Source organism: Carassius auratus, chromosome 1, assembly GCF_003368295.1.
Source record: "Carassius auratus strain Wakin chromosome 1, ASM336829v1, whole genome shotgun sequence".
Classification (NCBI taxonomy): Eukaryota; Metazoa; Chordata; class Actinopteri; order Cypriniformes; family Cyprinidae; genus Carassius; species Carassius auratus.
The window spans coordinates 30558864-30579349 of record NC_039243.1 but is presented as its reverse complement, the minus strand read 5'-3'; the positions used below and the strand labels follow the sequence as shown (position 1 = coordinate 30579349).

Below are 20486 nucleotides of genomic sequence, written 5' to 3'. Positions count from 1 at the left end.
AAGTCAAACGTTAGCTGACTAGTTAGTTTAACATTCTGAGGTACTTTTTATATCAAACTTTGACATTTTCACATCAGTGTGCTCTTTTTGCCATTGAGTGGCGGAAGTGACCTCAGCATATCACATCCCAGTCCGCGCTCTCCTGAGCCCGCGTGCTGATTGAAGTGTTCTGGTTGCCATGACTACAGAGAATCTGTGAGGGACCAATGCGCGGCGCTGCTCTCCATCTGACAGACTCATAGGCTGTGCTACAAAATACTCCTCGTCCCTGAGCAACAAGCAACGACTGAATGATGTGTGGATAAATTCTCTATTAAGGACTAACCTCACGTGCTCATACGCGCAAGCGTCGTGTCGGTTTGAGTATGCACAACGAATGTGATCTTGCGTTCCTGTCTCCTCCTCCTTCTCCTGGAGCCGACACTGAGAGGCGTTTCGTCATGTGTAAAGAGACAGTTTTACTGCAATGCTATTTCAATAGCTCTCTAGCTCTGCACGAGAGCCATTGACCCAAGAGAAAGGGGTGGTGCCGCGCACTGGCATAGTCCATGCGCGTTCACGCATTTATCTGGAGTCAGCTCAGCAGACAAGAACCGAGCGGAGCAGGTGTGCGCTTTCAGTCTGTACTCGGAGCTCCCCTCTCTCTGTCTCTCTCTGACTCTGATGGACTTACATGCGGCTCGTTAACTGCAGTGGATGACTGGATGCGCGGTTATTGCTCAGGGTAAGAAATGCTTGTTTGATCAGCGAAAACGGTTTCCGACTACAGAGGCAGATTTAGAGACCAAGAAACATCATTACAAAATTTTGAAACAACTAGTGATTGTAAGAGATAATATTTTAGATGCAGTTTTCAGAGGCACTGTGAATTCCAGATTAAAAACTCGGCTACAGATTTCAGAGGCAAAGGATTCCAGAGGCAGATTTCAAATGCATATATAAGTGATGGAAGACATATTTTAGATACATAATTAAGTGGCACATTACAGAACAGATTTCAAAACATTATAGAACACTAGAGATAGCATGGATCCTTTAACGGGAAAGATGCACTCTTTATGACCAGACTGATGACCTCAAAACATAATGTACAGCTATCGTATGTTGGAAAACTTTCTCATCTAGTTATTTTTTATTCTCTACTGCTTCTCAGTTTGCTGAAGGTTACCTGGCGTTGGTTACTTACAGTTAAAGCAGCATTGCTGCACATTTGGATGGTGCTGTGGGATTCCAGTTTCCTTTTAAGATGTTTTGCTCATTGATTCTGATGTGTTGCAATAGTTGACCCAACAAGTGTAGTCAGAAGTAATAGAATATTGTCAGTTTGTCCTAATTCCGAAGTGTTTGGTGTTTGGATTGAGTTTGTGGAGAGTGAAACTGATTACCTGTAACTCTATAGCGTGACTTCCACAACAACAAAGAGCGCTTGTGTCCCAAAAACACAAGCCAAGATCCTTTGGCTTAATTGATTAACATAACAATTAAGAGGCTTGTCATTACCAGCTCATTAGTGAGGTCCAGCGGGCGGTGGAGGTTATGACCCATCTCTGTTCTTATCGCGGTTGACTGGAAAGTGTGTGCATGGCTTTGCATTTATTATCCGATGATGGTTTTATGTTATTTCATAGACATTTTAGCACCATGACTAGAATTATCTTATTTAAATTCTAATTTTAAGCAGTGCAAAGTCATTTTTTTTTTTTGTAGTTTTAAAAACAAGTCTGTTTAGTTTGAAAAAGTATGTATATAGTACACACACACACACACACACACACACACACACATATATATATATATATATATATATATATATATATATATATATATATATATATATATATATATATTTATATATATATTTATATGTTCTTATAATGTCTCAATAAACAATAATGCATTAACAACTATAAAAAACACTAATAATACATAATAATATATTTTTTCTAATATTTAATACTTAATATGAATAGTATGAATAATTAATATTATTGTATTATATGTATTTCTATATATATTATATATATGTCATTTTAAAGTGTCTTAAATTATAATTTATAAAGTTATTACTGTTACTATTAATAATAATAAAACAATAATTAAAAATACAAATAATAATTAAATAAAAATCTGTAGTTATACTGCCCTTTTTTAAATATAATGTAATATTGTAACAACATAATTTTATATAACAATTATAATAATAATAATTATGCATTTTTTGCTTATGTTTATTTTAAATATATACCTTTATAATTATCATTATTATTATTATTTTTTAAATATTTAATGTTATTGTACTATAATGAACTCACTGTAGTAGATGTAGTTTCCTGTTTAAGTGAGGATGTTCCTATAGTCAAATCTGATGAGCTGACTATGGCCTGGGGACAGGATGCTAATGTGTTAAAGCACAGCAGAGAGAATGAAGGTGCTTTAATCTCTTGTGAACAAGATCTGTGTGATATTGTGTGTATAGGATGATGTAGTGATGGTTAAGTGAGAGGCTAGAAGGATTTCTATCCCTTTCTCTCTATTTATCTGTGGATATCATTATTACACATTCATTGAAATACTGTTCTTGTGGGAGATTAACTAACGGGGAAAGGGCATGCCAGGTAATGCAGTCACACCATTGACCTCACACTGAGAGATGTGAGTGTACAGCAATGATCAGTTACATAATTATCAAATCAATCAAATAATTTTAAGGATTTCAATAGTTTAACCTGATTAACCTTCACATGAATGTGGTTCAGTTTGCTGCTAGTTACTATCTTTCTGATACAAAGCTTCAAATCACTGCATTATCCGAATTAAGGGAAAAAAATCTCTCAAGGGAAACTCCCCAAACATATGAACCTCTCTCTGAAAATTAATTCATCATCATTCATAATTAAGGCAGATTTTATGGCTCAATATCAGAATTTATGAACTGAGTGTGTGCTGTCTAAACTGCGTGGAATCAGCGTGTGACATAGGAAAATAGTCTGAATTCGTTACATAAGGTAAGGACTGCTGAAGCTAGAGAGACGCATGCATGTAATGTCATGGTGTCATAAAGGCAAGCATCCCTGTGAACCCATCGCTGAGTGTTTGTGTGATGAGATCTGCATGCCTGAAGGTGCCGGTGTATATATATAATTTTTTTTGTCTTTTTTTTTTTTTTTTTTGTCATTTTCATTTTAGTTCAAACGTTTGTTGAGTTTTTTTTTTCTCAGTTTTTTATTTATTACACACACACACACACACACACACACACACACACACACACACACACATATATATATATATATATATATAATTTTTTATTTTAGTTTTAGTTACTTCAATACATCAAGCTAAACTGCATGGACATGTTGCATTGGCAACTACCTGAAATAAAATAAGCTAAAGTTTTTAAATGTTTTAAAGTTAAAGTTTGCTTTTTTTCAGAGAATACATATTTATGGTTTTAATTTTAGTTAACTATAATAACCATGGTTATAAATGCATTTTACAGTATATGAATGAACCATATAACTTTACACAGATTTTTGCATAAAGTCTAAAAACATTCTCATCTAGCATATAACCATTTAAAATAAAAAATTATATAAAAGATTTATTAGATTTTAAACTAAAATATGCAAGTTTAAACTAAACATCAATAAACATGTCCTTATATTGTACATTGCATAAACTATAAGCATCACAACCTTAAATAGACAAATACGTTATATTACAGTAAGTGTCATTTTACAGGCTCATTAATCATTTTGGGGCACTTTTTTTATTTTTATTTATTTGTACAGTCCATTTGCCCTCTCCATCAACTAGTGCTGCCATAGGGCAAATGACAATCCAGTAGCAGTGACTGCTGTATCAACCCACAGATATATGATTATACATGTGTTTGTATACAATGCATTTTACCACCTCTCACTTGCTGTGTCAACAATTTTTAGCTGGTATTTCCTGATAATGGATTGGGTGTTGAGATGGGTAACCGAAGGTAAATGTCTATCCATTCCCACTACTGTGAGCTTGCTTCACTGTAGACATTTTGTAGCATATGACCATTTGTTTGAATTGTAGTGTTTGTAATACTTTAATCAGGAAATGGAAGATTAATGCATAGCCTGTGATGTGTATTCTGTGTCATAATATCATGTTCTCTGGTGAATTGATGATGTAAATGAAATAACATAAATCAGTGGAGTAGGATCAGCTTTCTTTTTACCCATACTTCGTTTTTGTTTTTTAAGTGTGATCTTTTCTCTAGAAAGAGCTCTCATTTGTATTGTTCCTGACTGCAGTTTTATCAGAAACAATTTCTCAGCATTACATTGTGTTACATTGTGCGTAGTATCACTTTGCAGCTTATTGTGACAGCACAGTCATCCCTTGCATGTGCAGGACCTGCGATTACGTCCTTTTTCATCAAGTGCTGACTGGCTAGCAGGCCGTTGTATCAGAGGTCACGTCATACATCACAGAATTGTTCATCAGCAGACAGCACTTTGATGTGGTTATGTATGTGTCTCTTAAATGCTAGATCAGTAAATAAGGCATGATAATTCATTTCTCAAACTGCCCTGTTGAACATTATGAGTTCCTCTTTGGGACCATCATTTAAATGTGAAGCAAAAAACACATTAAGGTGCTTTATGGCTTGTTACATTTCCCTTAGGTCATTGAGCTGCTTGAGGTAGATGTGGAGAGGTTGGGTCACTGATTCAGACATGACAGGTGGAGCCATGCAGACCCCAGAAGGGAAATTTCTAGCCACTACGGAAGCATGTCTCACTCTCTCTCTCTCTTTTTCTCTCACCCCACCTGTCTTACTCTCCTGTCTTCCAGGAGTGGTGCTCTGCTCTGGACGGTAAGACTTTATGATAATAGCTTGAATACAGAAAAAAATAAAAATAATTAAAAAAGAGAAACAAAACAGCGCAAAAATAACAGTGCTGTGCTGACATTTTCTTTGAGTGACGTTTGAAGAAGAGTAGAATTTATATGACATATAGGACCAAATGCCATTGTCTTTTCATGTGTCTGTGTGCATCTCTATTAAAAGCAGATAGAAAACAGGACATTTTTTGCACAATGAGCAGAGCGGCTGTGTACAGTGGTTTTTGGGTCTCGATCTACTTGGTATTATATATGAGTCAAGGAAAGAGATGTTTGCTGTTCCAAAACCAACTAAAGCCCCTGTGGATTCAGAATAGTGGCACTTCCCACGCTTCAGATTGATTGTACCAAATGGTACACAGTTTAATTATGCTGCCTCTAAAGATACCTTGTTTTAGCCCAATTCTAAGGAAGATTCTAAGACAATCCTCGAATGCATTTCTGTAAGATGAAATGAAATGATTATGAAGTGAGAGGAATACTGATAATAAAACTTTTTATGCAATACTGAGTAGTGTAAATGAAAACAGTTCAGAGTAATTACAAACTGGGCAATCAGTTGTTTCCCATTATTTAAGCTGTACAAAAACAATCTGTTAAACCACTCGATGATGTTAACTGGTTTATTATGTTATTTTAATTTATTTTCATAATCAAAAACACTCTGGTTTGTTGCTTAAATACTTGTACCATTTACACTCAGGATTGTTGTGAAGGGATGAGGCGAGGACTCAATATGCAGAAGTAATGGGCTTTTTATTAATAATAAAATAACAAAAACAACAAAAAAAACTACCCTGTAGGGGAAAACGGACCGGCAACTATACTGGCAAAGCTTGGCATGGGTGGGCAAGGCTTTGCAGTGAAGGACACAAGGTGTACTTAATTGTATAGCACTTTATAAAAAACTGATTGTGTCAAAGCAGCTTTACAGTGTCAAACAGGAAAATGCAGTGTTAATAATGCAAGAAAAACCATGGTCTTGTGCCAGTGGTCATCAAGGTGACCAGGTCTTCACAGGGGAGCTGTCTCTGGGGCACATCTAGTTGGCTTGGTCTCCGCTAACATTAAGGGCTGTAGAGGTCATTTTTAGGTGCTGTTCTGGTCTGTACAGACGGCAACGATCTGGCACAGGACTGCAAACACAAGGAGAATAAAATAGGGAGCAAACAAGGAGGGCAAAAAGGCAGAGCAGGTGGGGAAACTTAATCAGAGAACAAGAAAGGTGGGGTCAAGACAATAGACATGAGAGCACATGGCAAAATCGTAAACAACATAAACATCGTAAAATACGTACGAATTGTACACTCATAAGCCGCATGTTCACACAAAACATGACAAGCACGCAACCGAGGGAAACCCAAGCCGAACTGACTTATTCTTTTTAGAGCTGCTTTTTCTGACAAATTCGAAATTGTCTCATATTTGATGACGTTTGCCTTTGATGTCGTGTTTATCTTTGAAATAATCTGTATTGTATAAAGTGCTTCATAAATAAAGGTGACTTCACTGGGCTTATAATGGGTAATGAAGTGGAAGTCTCGCACCTAAAACATAAGGTGGCTCGCACCATGTTCTTAGCTTAGCAAAATGTTTAATGAATTTTATTGTCAGTTATGTCGATTGTAAAGTATCGTAAAGTTGTCGCTTATGAGTTTTGATGTAGGATGCTGTTAGAAGGTAGATGCTTAGCTAGGCAGCGAGGAGCTCACTAGTTTTTGCCTACCTTGGATATTGAAAAACTCTAATTTTACTGAGTCATTGAAGAGCAATACACTTTGTAATGGAAAATGTTCAGATGTGTGACTGGTGAGTAGTTCAGCTCAGTGCACAGTCATATTGCTGCAGTGAGTCTCCAAGAGGACTGCAGCATTTCAGTCTGTGATACTGTACAGTATGTAAGATATGAACTGTTCATTCTTTCTTTCTTGTTTTCTTGCTTTTTTTCTTGCTTTCTCTTTTTAAATAGATGACAGAATAAAGCCAGTGTTTCTAGAACAGGACAACAAAAAGTCAGCCTGCAGTTTAGACCAGAGATGTCAGATGAAACCAAAGGACTTTCTGAATAAATCTTTTTAAAAACTTCCCATAATTATTTCATTTTATGAATATAAACTGTCTAACTGGAACATCAGCTTGACTTTATCACCCCTAAAGTACATAGAAAGTAAGATCTATGATTGCATCACACACACACACACGCACGCATACCTTCATTCAGCATCTAATACATCTCATTATCTCCCAGTAACAAATTAAATTCTCAAATGTTCTTAATGATTAATCTGAAAGGTACAGTAGCTTTGATCTAGCTTGTTATTTGACTTTCTGTGTATTTGTGTGTTAGAGATAAAGTAGATGGAAAGCGAGAGCAAGGGGATGTGTATAACGGCTCTTTGTGTGTATTTCCCGTCTCTTCCTCATTCCTGTGTTTGTGTGTGATTTGTTTAAGCTCACTAGCTCTCACCACAACAAAGGCATCAAAAGGAAACTGTGAGTTTGGGTTTCAGTGGTCTGGGAATACTTGAAGACCTGGCTACACAGGGCATGCATACACACACACACACACACACACACACACACACACACACACACACACACTTAGTGGCCTGAATGAGGACAAACAATTGAGTTCTATTGTTTTATATTTGGCCATTTATAAATACTGAAGACGAACAAAAATACTCATACACTAAGAGACAAACATTGTGTTTTTTTTACACACAGCAACAAAACATGAAGTACATTTTAATGCTGGCAATTGTTGAGCAATATTAAAACAGAAAACAATTATTTATAATAATATTTCACCAGTTTATTATTATTATTTATTTATACATTCATTTATTATGACAAATAAATACAGCCTTGTTGAGCATAAGTGACTTTCAGAAACATTAAAATATCTTACCGACCCGACTAATTATGTATAATCACATGAACCAAAAGTATGCCATTCAAACACTTGTAAAAGTGTATTTTTGTAGATGACTGGGCATGCTTTTCAGGAAGGATAGCAGTGCAAGTCTTTATTTTTAGACTCATCGTATCAGTGGAATTTGCACTGGAGTGGATGGGTGACGTTATTCACAGACTGAAGTATGATGGATGGATTGCAGGTGATTCTGTTCAGGCCCTTTCCCTGTGACTGAGGTTAAGTGTGTGATGTGGTCCGTGCCATGCCATCCAATGACTTTCTCATCTGAAGTATAATGCACTCAATTTTGAGCCTTTAAGAGTCATATTATAATGAACTCCTTAACAAACAAAGGAAATATAATAAATAACAAAGAAATAATCATATATATCAATGTGTGTGCATTTTAGCATATTTAAGACATTGATTGCATGTCTTAAAATGATTGAGTTTTATCAACAATGCACACATTTGCTGCACGAGTCTGTGTAGTGTTCTGTTTATGTCTGCTGGTAAATCAGTGTGTGAAAAAAGAGACATTGTTCATGTTCCTTTAATGAACCAAACTCTTATTGTCTGTAAGGATCACACAAACCACAGTAATTAGTCCAATTAGCACTGAGGCATAATAAAGCTTAGGCTGCAGTGTATGTGTGTGTGGAACTGCTCTTCGCTGCCCTGAAGGAACTCGTTCATCTTACATAATACTCCATGTCACAGGCTCTCACAGAATTTTTCATTTCTCTGTCCTTGCGATTTCTTTTGTTTAATCGCCCTTCTGTCTCTCTCCCTGTTTTCATCCTCTTCATATTCTTATTATTCTTTACCACAACCACATAATACAAATGAGCAAATTTTTCATTTCACCATATTCGATTTTTCACACCTCAAGGCTATTACTTATTTATTTGTCTCCTATTTCTCTGGATGACATGCTTATGTTGTGCCCAAGCACCCTAATTTCCCTTTTCTTCAAATCATTACTTTTTTTCCCTGGGCATGAATATGTTGTGGGCTCTGTGAGGAGTAACAGGTTATCATGAGGAATATGTCATCATCAGGTGTTCTGTAGAGATGCTGCTGTACATAATCAAATCATCCAACAGTACAGTGGCTTCAAAAGTCTTGCTCTTTAATTCAGTGGCTTCAAACATCCAAGAAGTACATCTCATATATGTATGTATATGAGTTTGTTTCTTTAGCCGAACAGATTTGGGGAAATTTTGTATCACATCACTTGCTCACCAATGGATGTTCTGTAGTGAATGGGTGCCGTCAGAATATCCAAACAGCTTATATAAACATCACAATAATCCACAAGTAATCCACACCACTCCATTCAATCGATTAATACAAACCCGATTCCAAAAAAGATGGGACACTGTACAAATTGTGGGTAAAATAGGAATGGAATAATTTACAAATCTCATAAACTTATATTTTATTCACAATAGAATATAGATAACATATCAAATGTTGAAAGTGAGACATTTTGAAATTTCATGCCAAATTTTGGATTTCATGAGAGCTACACATTCCAAAAAAGTTTGGACCGGTAGCAATAAGAGGCTGAAAAAGTTAAATGTACATATAAGGAACAGCCGGAGGACCAGTTTATTAGCTCAATTAGCAACATGATTGGGTATAAAAAGAGCCTCTCAGAGTAGCAGTGTCTCTCAGAAGTCAAGATGGGCAGAGGATCACCAATTCCCCAAATGCTGCTGTGAAAAATAATGGAGCAATATCAGAAATGAGTTTCTGAGAGAAAAACTGCAAAGTGTTTGAAGTTATCATCATCTACAGTGCATAATATCGTAAGATTCAGAGAATCTGGAACAATCTCTGTGTGTAAGGGTCAAGCCCAGAAAACCATACTGGATGCCTGTGATCTTTTGGCCCTTAGACAGCACTGCATCACATACAGGAATGCTACTGTAATGGAAATCACAACATGGGCTCAGGAATACTTCCAGAAAACATTGTCGGTGAACACAATCCACTGTGCTATTCGCTGTTGCCGAATAAAACTCTATAGGTCAAAATAGAAGCCATTTCTAAACATGACCAGACGCACAGGTGTTTTCTCTGGGCCAAGGCTCATTTAAAATGGACTGTGGCAAAGTGGAAAACTCTTCTGTGGTCAGACAAATCAAAATTTGAAGTTCTTTTTGGAAAACTGGGACTCCATGTCATCCGGACTAAAGAGGACAAGAACATCCCAAGTTGTTACAGCGCTCAGTTCAGAAGCCTGCATCTCTGAAGGTATGGGGTTGCATGAGTGTGTGTGGCATGAGCCGCTTGCACATCTGGAAATGCACCATCAATGCTGAAAGGTATATCCAAGTTCTAGAACAACATATGCTCCATCCAGACGTCGTCTCTTTCAGGGAAGACCTTGCATTTTCCAACATGACAATGCCAGACCACATATTGCATCAATTACAACATCATGGCTGCGTAGAAGAAGGATCTGTGTACTGAAATGGCCAGCCTGCAATCCAGATCTGTCATGATTCTGCCCTCGTGTCCTTGATTTTTCCTAGTCTTGAGGCAGGATCATGACAGACCCGTGTTTTGTGTACAAGCACATGGCCTTGTCTTTGGGCCATGTGCTTGTGTTGTCTCGTTCCCTTGCCCCGCCCCCCTTGTTAACCTAGTCGTGTCTTGATTGTCCCATCTGTGCCACCTGTCGTGTCTTGATTGTTCCCCCTATTTAGCTTTCCTAGTGTGCTCTGTCTTCCGTCGGTTCATTGAGGTTTGTTCCTTAAGGATTGTGATTGTGATTGTGATTGTGATTGTGATTCGTGATAATACCCTGGTAACCCCTTTAAGATACTGTGTCCTGTATACCGTGAGTGTTTATTTGTAGTCAGTGTTCTCTAGTTTTGAGTCTTTGTTTATCTTGCCTTATCAGTCCTGTTTAGTTATTTTGGTATCTGCCCTAGTCCTTGTTTTCCCCCTCGTGGGTTTTTATTTTCCCCTTTTTGTGAATAAACCTGTTTGTGTTGTAAATCCTGTCTGCACCTGAGTTCCTCCTTGCCAAGATCCTGACAGAATGAACCGACCACGAAGGAACTCAGCAGACAGGAGGCAATGCTGGATGGCATCAGCCAGCCAGCGAGATTGTTTTGAGGGCTCTCGCCTTGTGGTGTTCCGGGGGACCAGGGGAGGTCGTTCCGGAGCGAGCGGGCGAGAGGAGGAGCCCCAGAGGTCCCCTCCACCTACCCAGCTGCCAACGATCCCTGAGGGTCGTGTCCTGGCCGTGGCAACCCTGGGGGATCAGGCAAGCCCCTCCCAGAGTCCTGTGGTGCCCTCCACAGCCAGCAGTCTCCCCATGAAACGAGGGAGACGGTTTTCATGGGAGTCAACTTCTGAGTCTTCGGCGTCCGAGACTGCCCTGCCCGAGACCAAACTCCCCCAACCCGCCTCTGACCCAGCTGTGGCCTCTGCACCGCGCCCGAGGAGGAAGAGGGGGCCTGCCGGTCCTGTGACCCTGTCTCCTCCCGTGCCAGCAGCGGAGAGTGCTGGCGTGCCCGACCCAGCAGCGGTGAGCGTGCCCGAGCCAGCAGCGGGGTGAGCGCTGGCGTGCCCGTGCCAGCAGCGGTGAGCGCTGGCGTGCCCGTGCCGGCAGCGGAGAGAGCTGGCGTGCCCGTGCCAGCAGCGGTGAGCGCTGGCGTGCCCGTGCCAGCAGCGGAGAGAGCTGGCGTGCCCGTGCCAGCAGCGGTGAGCGCTGGCGTGCCCGAGCCAGCAGCGGTGAGCGTGTCCGAGCCAGCAGCGGAGAGCGCTGGCGTGCCCGAGCCAGCAGCGGTGAGCGCTGGCGTGCCCGAGCCGGCAAAGGAGAGGGCAGTATGCAAGTCAGCAGTCGTGAGAGCGCAGGAGAGTGCCGCGGCCGACTCTGCAGCAAGGACTTTAGTACAGTGTGTCTCATCTCGTAAGGAGATGCAAATTGTCTTAGCGGCTAAAGCCTTTTCAGATTATTTGTCTAGTCTTGTCCGTATCCTAGAAGTCCCCGTCAGTCCTGTCTTGTCCTCAGACCCTGTCCCCAGAAATCCCGAGTGTCCTGATGTCGTCTCCCCGTGTCCCGTAGATGTCGTCTCCCCGTGTCCCGTGAGTGTTGCCCCGTGTCCTGCTGATGTAGTCATGTATCCTGTTGATGTGGCCCCGTGTCCCGTAGATGTCCCGTGTCCTGTTGTCCCCCCGTGTCCAGTAGATGTTGCCCCGTGTCCCGTAGATGTCCCGTGTCCAGTAGATGTTGTCGTCCCGTGTCCAGTAGATGTTGTCCCCCCGTGTCCAGCTGTCGTCTCCCCGCGTCCCGTAAGTGTTGCCCCGCGTCCCTTGTCTGCTCCTATCATGTCCCCTGTCAGTTGTCCCGAGACCCCTCCCCGCCCCTCACCACCCAGACCTGCCCGTACCCCCCGTCGTCAGCCTTCGTCCTGTCCTCCTAAAACTCCTGCCCCACCCACTCACCCTGGTCTGTCCCCCATGAACTTTGTGGTCCCGCCTCCTCCCCTTCCCTGTTTGTTTTTTTTGATTTGTCACCCTAACCCTGCCGTCGTGTATTCATGTCTGCCTTTGTTATTATTTGTCATGTCTTGTTGGTTTGTGTCGGTGTCCCAGTCCGTCATGTCAGTCATGTCTCGTGTTTGATGTTCCCATGAGGAGCGTCTGGAAGCCGCTCCTTAAGGGAGGGGTTCTGTCATGATTCTGCCCTCGTGTCCTTGATTTTTCCTAGTCTTGAGGCAGGATCATGACAGACCCGTGTTTTGTGTACAAGCACATGGCCTTGTCTTTGGGCCATGTGCTTGTGTTGTCTCGTTCCCTTGCCCCGCCCCCCTTGTTAACCTAGTCGTGTCTTGATTGTCCCATCTGTGCCACCTGTCGTGTCTTGATTGTTCCCCCTGTTTAGCTTTCCTAGTGTGCTCTGTCTTGCGTCGGTTCATTGAGGTTTGTTCCCTAAGGATTGTGATTGTGATTCGTGATAATACCCTGGTAACCCCTTTAAGATACTGTGTCCTGTATACCGTGAGTGTTTATTTGTAGTCAGTGTTCTCTAGTTTTGAGTCTTTGTTTATCTTGCCTTATCAGTCCTGTTTAGTTATTTTGGTATCTGCCCTAGTCCTTGTTTTCCCCCTCGTGGGTTTTTATTTTCCCCTTTTTGTGAATAAACCTGTTTGTGTTGTAAATCCTGTCTGCACCTGAGTTCCTCCTTGCCAAGATCCTGACAAGATCTTTTACCCACAGAAAACGTTTGGCGCATCATAAAGAGGAAGATGAGACAAAGGAGACCTAAGACAGTTCAGCAACTAGAAGCCTGTATTAGACAAGAATAGGACAACATTCCTATTCCTAAACTTGAGCAACTTGTCTCCTCAGTCCCCAAATGTTTGCAGACTGTTATAAAAAGAAGAGGGAATGCCGCACAGTGGTAAACATGGCCTTGTCCCAACTTTTTTGAGATGTGTTGATGAAATTTAAAATCAATTTATTTTTTCCCTTAAAATGATACATTTTCTCAGTTTACACATTTGATATGTCATCTACGTTGTATTCTGAATAAAATATTGAAATTTGAAACTGTTTTTATTCACAATTTGTACAGTGTGCCAACTTTTTTTAGAATCGGGTTTGTATCTTGTGAATTCAATATTGGTGGATTTGTTGTGAGACGACAACAAGAGATGGACATTTTCATTGAAAAAAATAAAAAATTATTAGTAATTATAGACTCGTATTTTGGCCAGAAGCAATGGTTTTAAATGAAAAAGCCTTGATGGATTTATTTCTTAACAAACATGCAGCTTTTCACAAGATGTTAAAAGATGGACTGTAGTGGAGTGGATAATTGTGGTGATTTTACCAGCTTTTTGGACTCTATGACGGCACCCATTTACTGCAGAAGAAAAAAAAAATTTGGTTTACATTGACTTTTAGAGATTCAGATTTGCGTTTTGTCTAATAGTAACTTCTTTACAGTCATAGGGAAAAGGATTTACATCACAACTTTGTGTGGTTATTCTATTCCTGTTGGGTTTAGTAAAGCAACAGGAATAAATCATTATTTTGGGTTTAATTTATATGAAAACTCTCTTTTGGACCAGCACTGTTTCATTAGCCTTTATGGCCTTGTTTTGTTTTGGAGATCATAAGGGTAAAGCTCCAGGGAAACAGAAGTGCCTGGTTGTAGTTAACTAGAATATCTGTGGTCAGTATAGGGAAACCAAGAGAGCAATCTGAACCTAGCAACAGCAGCTGGTATTTCACCAGCCAAAGTCTCTCAAACTCCTTTTTGCAACTCCTGACACAACGTTTTAAAGTATGAGGCTTTGACAAATACCCCACAAAATTGTACCAAGCAAATATCTTGGCACTGTTTCAGAAGCTTGTTCCCAAGAAAAAAACGAAACGAATTCTTCCTTATTTGGTTGGGTCTTGTGTTCGGAAGGGACTCAAGAGACTTGCTGTGTCTGCGTTCAGATTTATGTTGGACATCTGGCTTGAAATTCTGAAGGAAGGATACAGTTCCTGCCCTCAGAATTGAACTCAATTTTTATTGAAGTGGAATGTGTTTGGCTGCTCAACGCCAAAACTGATGTGAAAATAAATGTAACTCACATCCAGGAATAGCTGTGTGTTCCTAACTTATCAAAGAGTGAAAACTTTAGAGATAGGTGAGTCTGGTAGTTAAAACAGTTTATCTACTGCTCTTTTCTTGTACAGCTTTAAATAGGAGCATACACACTCACATACACTACACACTGTATGATATATATATGTACATGCACACATAATCTGAAGTGGTGACAGTCTGTAAGTGATGACATGTTGTGACCTTTACTCTTTAAAAAAAAGTCACCTTTTCTCAGTCTCTGTCACATATATTTTTAAAGGTCTTCTCTTTACATGTACTTCACTGCAAAAGGTAATTTACTTCAGCATTATTGTCTCGTTTTCCAGTAATATATAAATAAATTCCTGAAACAAGATGCACATACTTGAGAAGCAAATCTGTGTGAAATAATATGTATATTACTGAACATACTGAATTTAGTTATTTTTAATAAGTTTTAAGTTTTTTCCTTGTTTTAAACCTAAACCTCATTCATTTTACTACATGTATACTTAAAAAAAACATTAAAATAGTATAAGAAAAATCAAGTCAAAGAGACTGAAAAAAGTATATATATATAGTATACAGTATACTGCATATACATACAATGCATACATGTGTCTTTCTATGTTAAGCTATTTATTGGATTTATTTATTTTGTCTGTGTGTATGTTTGGTTTCCCATGATTCTTTGAGAATACGAGTAAAACACATGGGCTGACTGTCATATGTTTTATGATGGTTTATTTCTGCATGCAAAATCTCTTTGTGGTTGTGGCTTTCACCAGTGTAGGTTTTTCTATCTCTGTCACAGTAGCAGAAATCTGGATCATGTTCCAATCATATATGTTAAAATAATATGAGGCAGGCAGCACTGAACTGAATTAAGCTTGACTGATGGAGCTCTGCTTTATTTCACAGCGTTAATGCTTTCTTCATGTAACCATACTGCAGTGTTAATTTTGACACGGAATTTTAATTTAGTTTTAGTCTTAGTCTTTTGACTATAATTCTTTTTAGTTTTAGTCAAGTTTTAGTCATCTGATTTGTTTTAATTTTAGTCTTATTTTAGTCGACTAAAATTGCTTGGTATTTTAGTCGACTAAAATTGCTTGGTATTTTAGTCGACTAAAATTGCTTGGTATTTTAGTCGACTAAAATAAGACTAAAAATCAATAACAGATTTACTAGACAATTTTTTACAGCTGGTATAGGAAACAAACTTAAACAAAATATATAAAACACAAATTCAACTTTATTTCAACACAACTGTGTCTTTATTTCGATTCAAAAGCTTTCATGCAGCAACAAACACTGTCATGATAATGTAAACAATAACTAGCTGCCAATTGACCATCAATAAAAGAAAAATAAAGTTAGGTCCAGGACCTTAAAGCTTACAGCTGAGCTGAACAATAAGTGCATACATTTAAAGTAAATATTTAATAAGTTGGCAGCTAGGTGGATAAAAAAAGTAACAAGATTTTATAAGGTATTCATTTGTCTAGCAATATTGTATGTTTTAAATACTACAATATTGCTAGATTTGTATGTATAATGATAGGATGTGAACATTCATGTTTCACATGACTAATATAGAAATATTTGTGATATTGTCAACAAGTAGAACATTATAAAATATACTAAACATTAGTATTAATCAAATGTATTTATCATGATATTACGTATTAGTATTGTGCTCGCATCTAACTTGAAGAAGGGGCTATTTTACAGTACTTTTCAGTTCGTAATATTTAATGCTACAACATCTACGCACTGCACTATTCCAATTTTGCTTAGCTCAATAAACAAAAGAACATCGTTGTAAAATTACATTTGAGAAAATGTCCGGGTGGCTCGTCTGTAAATGTCTTTTCAAATTGGTTGTGTTCTTGCCACGAATGAGCGCTCTGCGTGCTTTACACTTTGTTTTGTTTTGTTCGTCGTCAAACGTGAAGTGAGCTGTGGACATTTTATCGCTCTTTTAGACAGTAGGGACTTTAAGCAACAGCTGCGAATGGAACGGCTACAGCGACCGGAAGTTTGCCGTCACACCGCTGTAGCCAAGAACGTAAAAGTCACTAAGCAACGGTAAAACAGAACAGCGCAACGCAGCATTAATTCATTTATTGAGATCCAAAAAAAATATATAATTTAAAAAAGCAAGAGAAGGATTGCTTTTGGTGTTAAATGACAATCTTTTGTCAGAAGAGGAGTTTTTAATATTGTATGATGTAAATAAGTCTAAAAACATAACATTTATTTACCTAACCTCTCACGTTGTAGCGACTCCGGCAAATCAGCTGTTCTCCCGTAGTAGACCGTTAAATTAGAACGTCACAAAGTAGCAGTTAAATTCGCGCAGGCGCAATACAATGCCAGAATGGCGTTGCCGTTCCACCAGAGGCTGTTGCTTAAAGTCCCTATCACCTCTTCGAATGCCGACTTCCCGGGAGCTCATAAAAACTGAAAACCTTCGCTTCACGTCTCAATAAGTCAGGCTCTGATTGGTTCTCTTCTCTCATGCAGTCTGTTCTGTTTTGCCGGTTCTTTTGCTCATTCCTCGCATCTCTGCCGTCTGCTGATTTGATTTTCGTCACAGTCTATTTTCGTCTCGTCCTTTATTCGTTGACGATAATGTCAATCAATTTAGTCATAGTTTTAGTCTCCATCAGTGCCTTCTATTTTAGTTTTCGTTTCGTTTTCGTCGGCAAAAATATATTCGTGACGAAAATAATGACGAAAATATTTAGTCAACGAAATTAACACTGCCATACTGCCCTGTGTCACACAGTTAACCAAATAATCTACTGCATTCTACAGTAAACCACATTGTCCTTTAAAAAAGGAAATAAATAATAAATCACTCTGCAGTACTGGAGCACCGCCAGCAAGACTACTTTCCAGAATCATTTTGTCAATTTGCTCTAACATTAATGTTTGATGATGGCTCAATTTCAGTCACAATGAAATAACTCTGGTGAAGTCAAAAGTAAGTCAGTATTCTATGTACAAGACAATATTATGAGCACATTGTTCATATCCTGCCTCTAAACCTTTTTTAAACCATAAACATTGTCAATGGCATTCACTGTTTGATCACCTGTAGCTTCTCCCATAATTCATTAGAGGATAAATTAATATTTCTATGGATTTCAGGACTATTTGATGAATAGAAAGTTCAAAACAACAGCATTTATTTGAATATGCTATGTAACATTATAAATGTCTTTACTCTCACTTTTGATCTATTTAGTTCACCCATGCTAAATAAAAGTTTTAATTTCTTTAAAAAAAAATAATAATAATTAACTATCTTACTGACCTCAAACACATTGCACTGCTTCCTTTAGCATTTAGCATTGGGTTCATAAAAAAATAAAATAAAAAAAACCTTCCTGCTTTTACTGCTTTTGAGTAAACTCAGTTAAAAGAACTTGATTAGTTCAAAACATTAGCCAAGTTTACTTTCTGTGTACTGTGCCAGATGCTTCACTGCACTAATAGGAAGTGGAATGTGGTTTGTGGCGTAACGAATGAAGCACTAATGAATCAGTATCTTTGACAGAGGGAGGCAGAGAGTCTGTGGTTTGGGCAAGGACAGAGTAAGCAGGAGTGTAATGGATTTACACAAAACTTTTAGATGCAGACACATTCATTTGGGCATCCAATAGAACACTAATGACAACTTTTGTATAACTTTAGAAACCCACACGGCCTCCACATCTCTCTAATGACACAAACACACTTATAGCTTCCTCTCACTCCCACCAGCTTTAGACAGAATAGCTAATCAGGCTGAACATCAACATTCATTTTGTTGTTCCAGCTCAAGCTGGAAGCTGTTGTCCTCCCGTTTTGTAGATTATATCATCAAGTTATGCAGCGTTGATTTATTTAGCTGACTTGGATTCTCTGGCTTCTTTGAATCTGTCATGGTGGTTTAAAATATTCCAAATCAAATTCTTTGGCAGATGATGGTGGCCTATTCAGAGTTATTTTACTTACAAGACAAAAACACATGTGAAGTGAAGTGACATTCAGCCAAGTATGGTGAGCCATACTCAGAATTTGTGCTCTGCATTTAACCCATCCGAAATGCACACACACAGAGCAGTGAACACACACACACACTGTGAGCACACACCCAGAGCAGTGGGCAGCCATTTATGCTGCGGCGCCCGGGGAGCAGTTGGGGGTTTGATGCCTTGCTCAAGGGCACCTAAGTCGTGGTATTGAAGGTGGAGAGAGAGCTGTTCATGCACTACCCCCACCCACAATTCCGTCCGGCCCGAGACTAGAACTCACAACCCTTCGATTGGGAGTCCAACCCTCTAACCATTAGGCCACGACTTCCCCGTTCCACATTCACTCATACACACAGCATATTTGTGATATTTCACCATTCTACATTTAACTCAGCAGCTGTTAAAATGACCTTAATACACAGACATGTTCTCTGCCACCATATAATGATTAAGTGTCACTGCTTATTAATAAGAGCCATTTTTTACTGTAGCCTACCTCCCAACAAAATATAATCAATAGAGACCATGTTTGCTTAAGTACATAACAGTCCCGAAGTTGTTTCTATTAAGAATAACAAGGTTTAATAGGTGCTTAGAAATACTTAGACATACTAGTATATAACAGATACAGGCTTAATGGAACAATACACTTAAAATAATTGTGAAATAAAATTGAATTATTTCAGCTGTTTTGGTCCATATGCAAGGATACAATACAATATAGGATTCCATTGATATCAATTCAAATTCAGTCTCTTTAATGTAGAGTTTGATGGGTGTGTGTAGATGTGTATATATAGCAAATAAATCTGAAGTGCTGTCAGATGTGAAATATGTTCTGGCATGTGGTGCATATTGATGTTCTCATGGTTGTCGGAACCCCTCTGAATCAGCTGTCAGATCAGTTTCCCACAGACACACATTTTTCATGAGCACAGATTGTTTTTGAGAACTATGTAAGAACTTTATGATGGATTTCACGATGTGAGATTATGTATCCTTCCTCATTTAATATAGCTTTAGTACTGCTTCCTATACTTTACTCCTTCACAAAATGTGAAGAGAGTGTCTCTACTTTTAGTTAGCATTAATTTGATTAAAACTGACAGTAAAGATATGTTACAAAATATTTATATTTTAAATAAATGCTGTTCTTTTGAACTTTATATTCATCAAAGTATAAAAGAGAAGAAAAAAAAAACGTTTCACAGTTTCCACATGAATATTAGGCAGCACAACAGTTTTCAACATTGATAATAATAAGAAATGTTTCTTAAGCAGTAAATCGGCATATTAGAATGATTTCTGAAGGATCGTAATGATGCTGAAATTTGAGCTTTGCATCTTACATTTTAAAATATATTAAAATAGAAAACAGATGTTGTTATAATGTGTTTTCGTTCATATAAATGCAGCCATGGTGAGCATGACAGACTCTCAAAACACTGAAAAATCTTACCGATCCCAAACTGTTGAACAATAGTGTGTGTTTCTCATACACTGTACGGCTGATGCCTCTGTCTGCCCATTGAAACTCTATCCATGTACTGTCCTGTCAGTGTATGCTGATATATAGTGCCGACATTCCACAGGCAGTGTGAGTGTGTGTGGAAGACTCCTTTTAAGAGACCACAAATGACTGTGTGTTACCACTGTCCCATGGTTAAAAAATGTCTTAATTAACAATTTAAAGTGTGAAAGACCATATATGTGCAAGGAAATGGCTAAGAACAACTTTGTTGTCATGAAAACTGCAAGCTAGCACTCAGAACTACTAACTAAAAAATCTGTACTGAGCGGACTCTGGCTATTTATGACACAAATCTGTCTGTTCCAGCTGAGCCCTGTCAAACAATGGAGAATTGCAGTATTAATGGGGAAGTGTATAGCCTAGGCAGCTAGTCCATTACATAACGGAAATGCCAGCTTAATTGCCTGTTAACACAAGCTTCAGATGGCATTGAATGTTTGTCACACTCAAGTGCACCCAGAGGGCTTTGCACTAATATTGCCAGTAACTAATCAGGCGCTTGAAGGATACTGT

The 20486-nt window shown here is 38.7% G+C and overlaps 1 protein-coding gene across 7 annotated transcripts in view; it reads left to right on the top strand.

The window, feature by feature from the left end:
• Positions 1–265: 265 nt before the first annotated feature.
• Positions 266–20486, top strand: part of sorbs2a (sorbin and SH3 domain containing 2a) — a 48385-nt gene continuing 28164 nt past the window's right edge. For 2 of the 7 annotated variants that reach the window (XM_026269537.1, XM_026269531.1), the window contains exon 1: positions 267–724. The gene's annotated coding sequence lies outside the window, so the exon portion shown is untranslated. Of the gene's footprint in view, positions 725–20486 lie in introns of all 7 variants that reach the window. The other 5 variants (XM_026269522.1, XM_026269514.1, XM_026269550.1 and 2 more) reach the window with 4 other exon arrangements.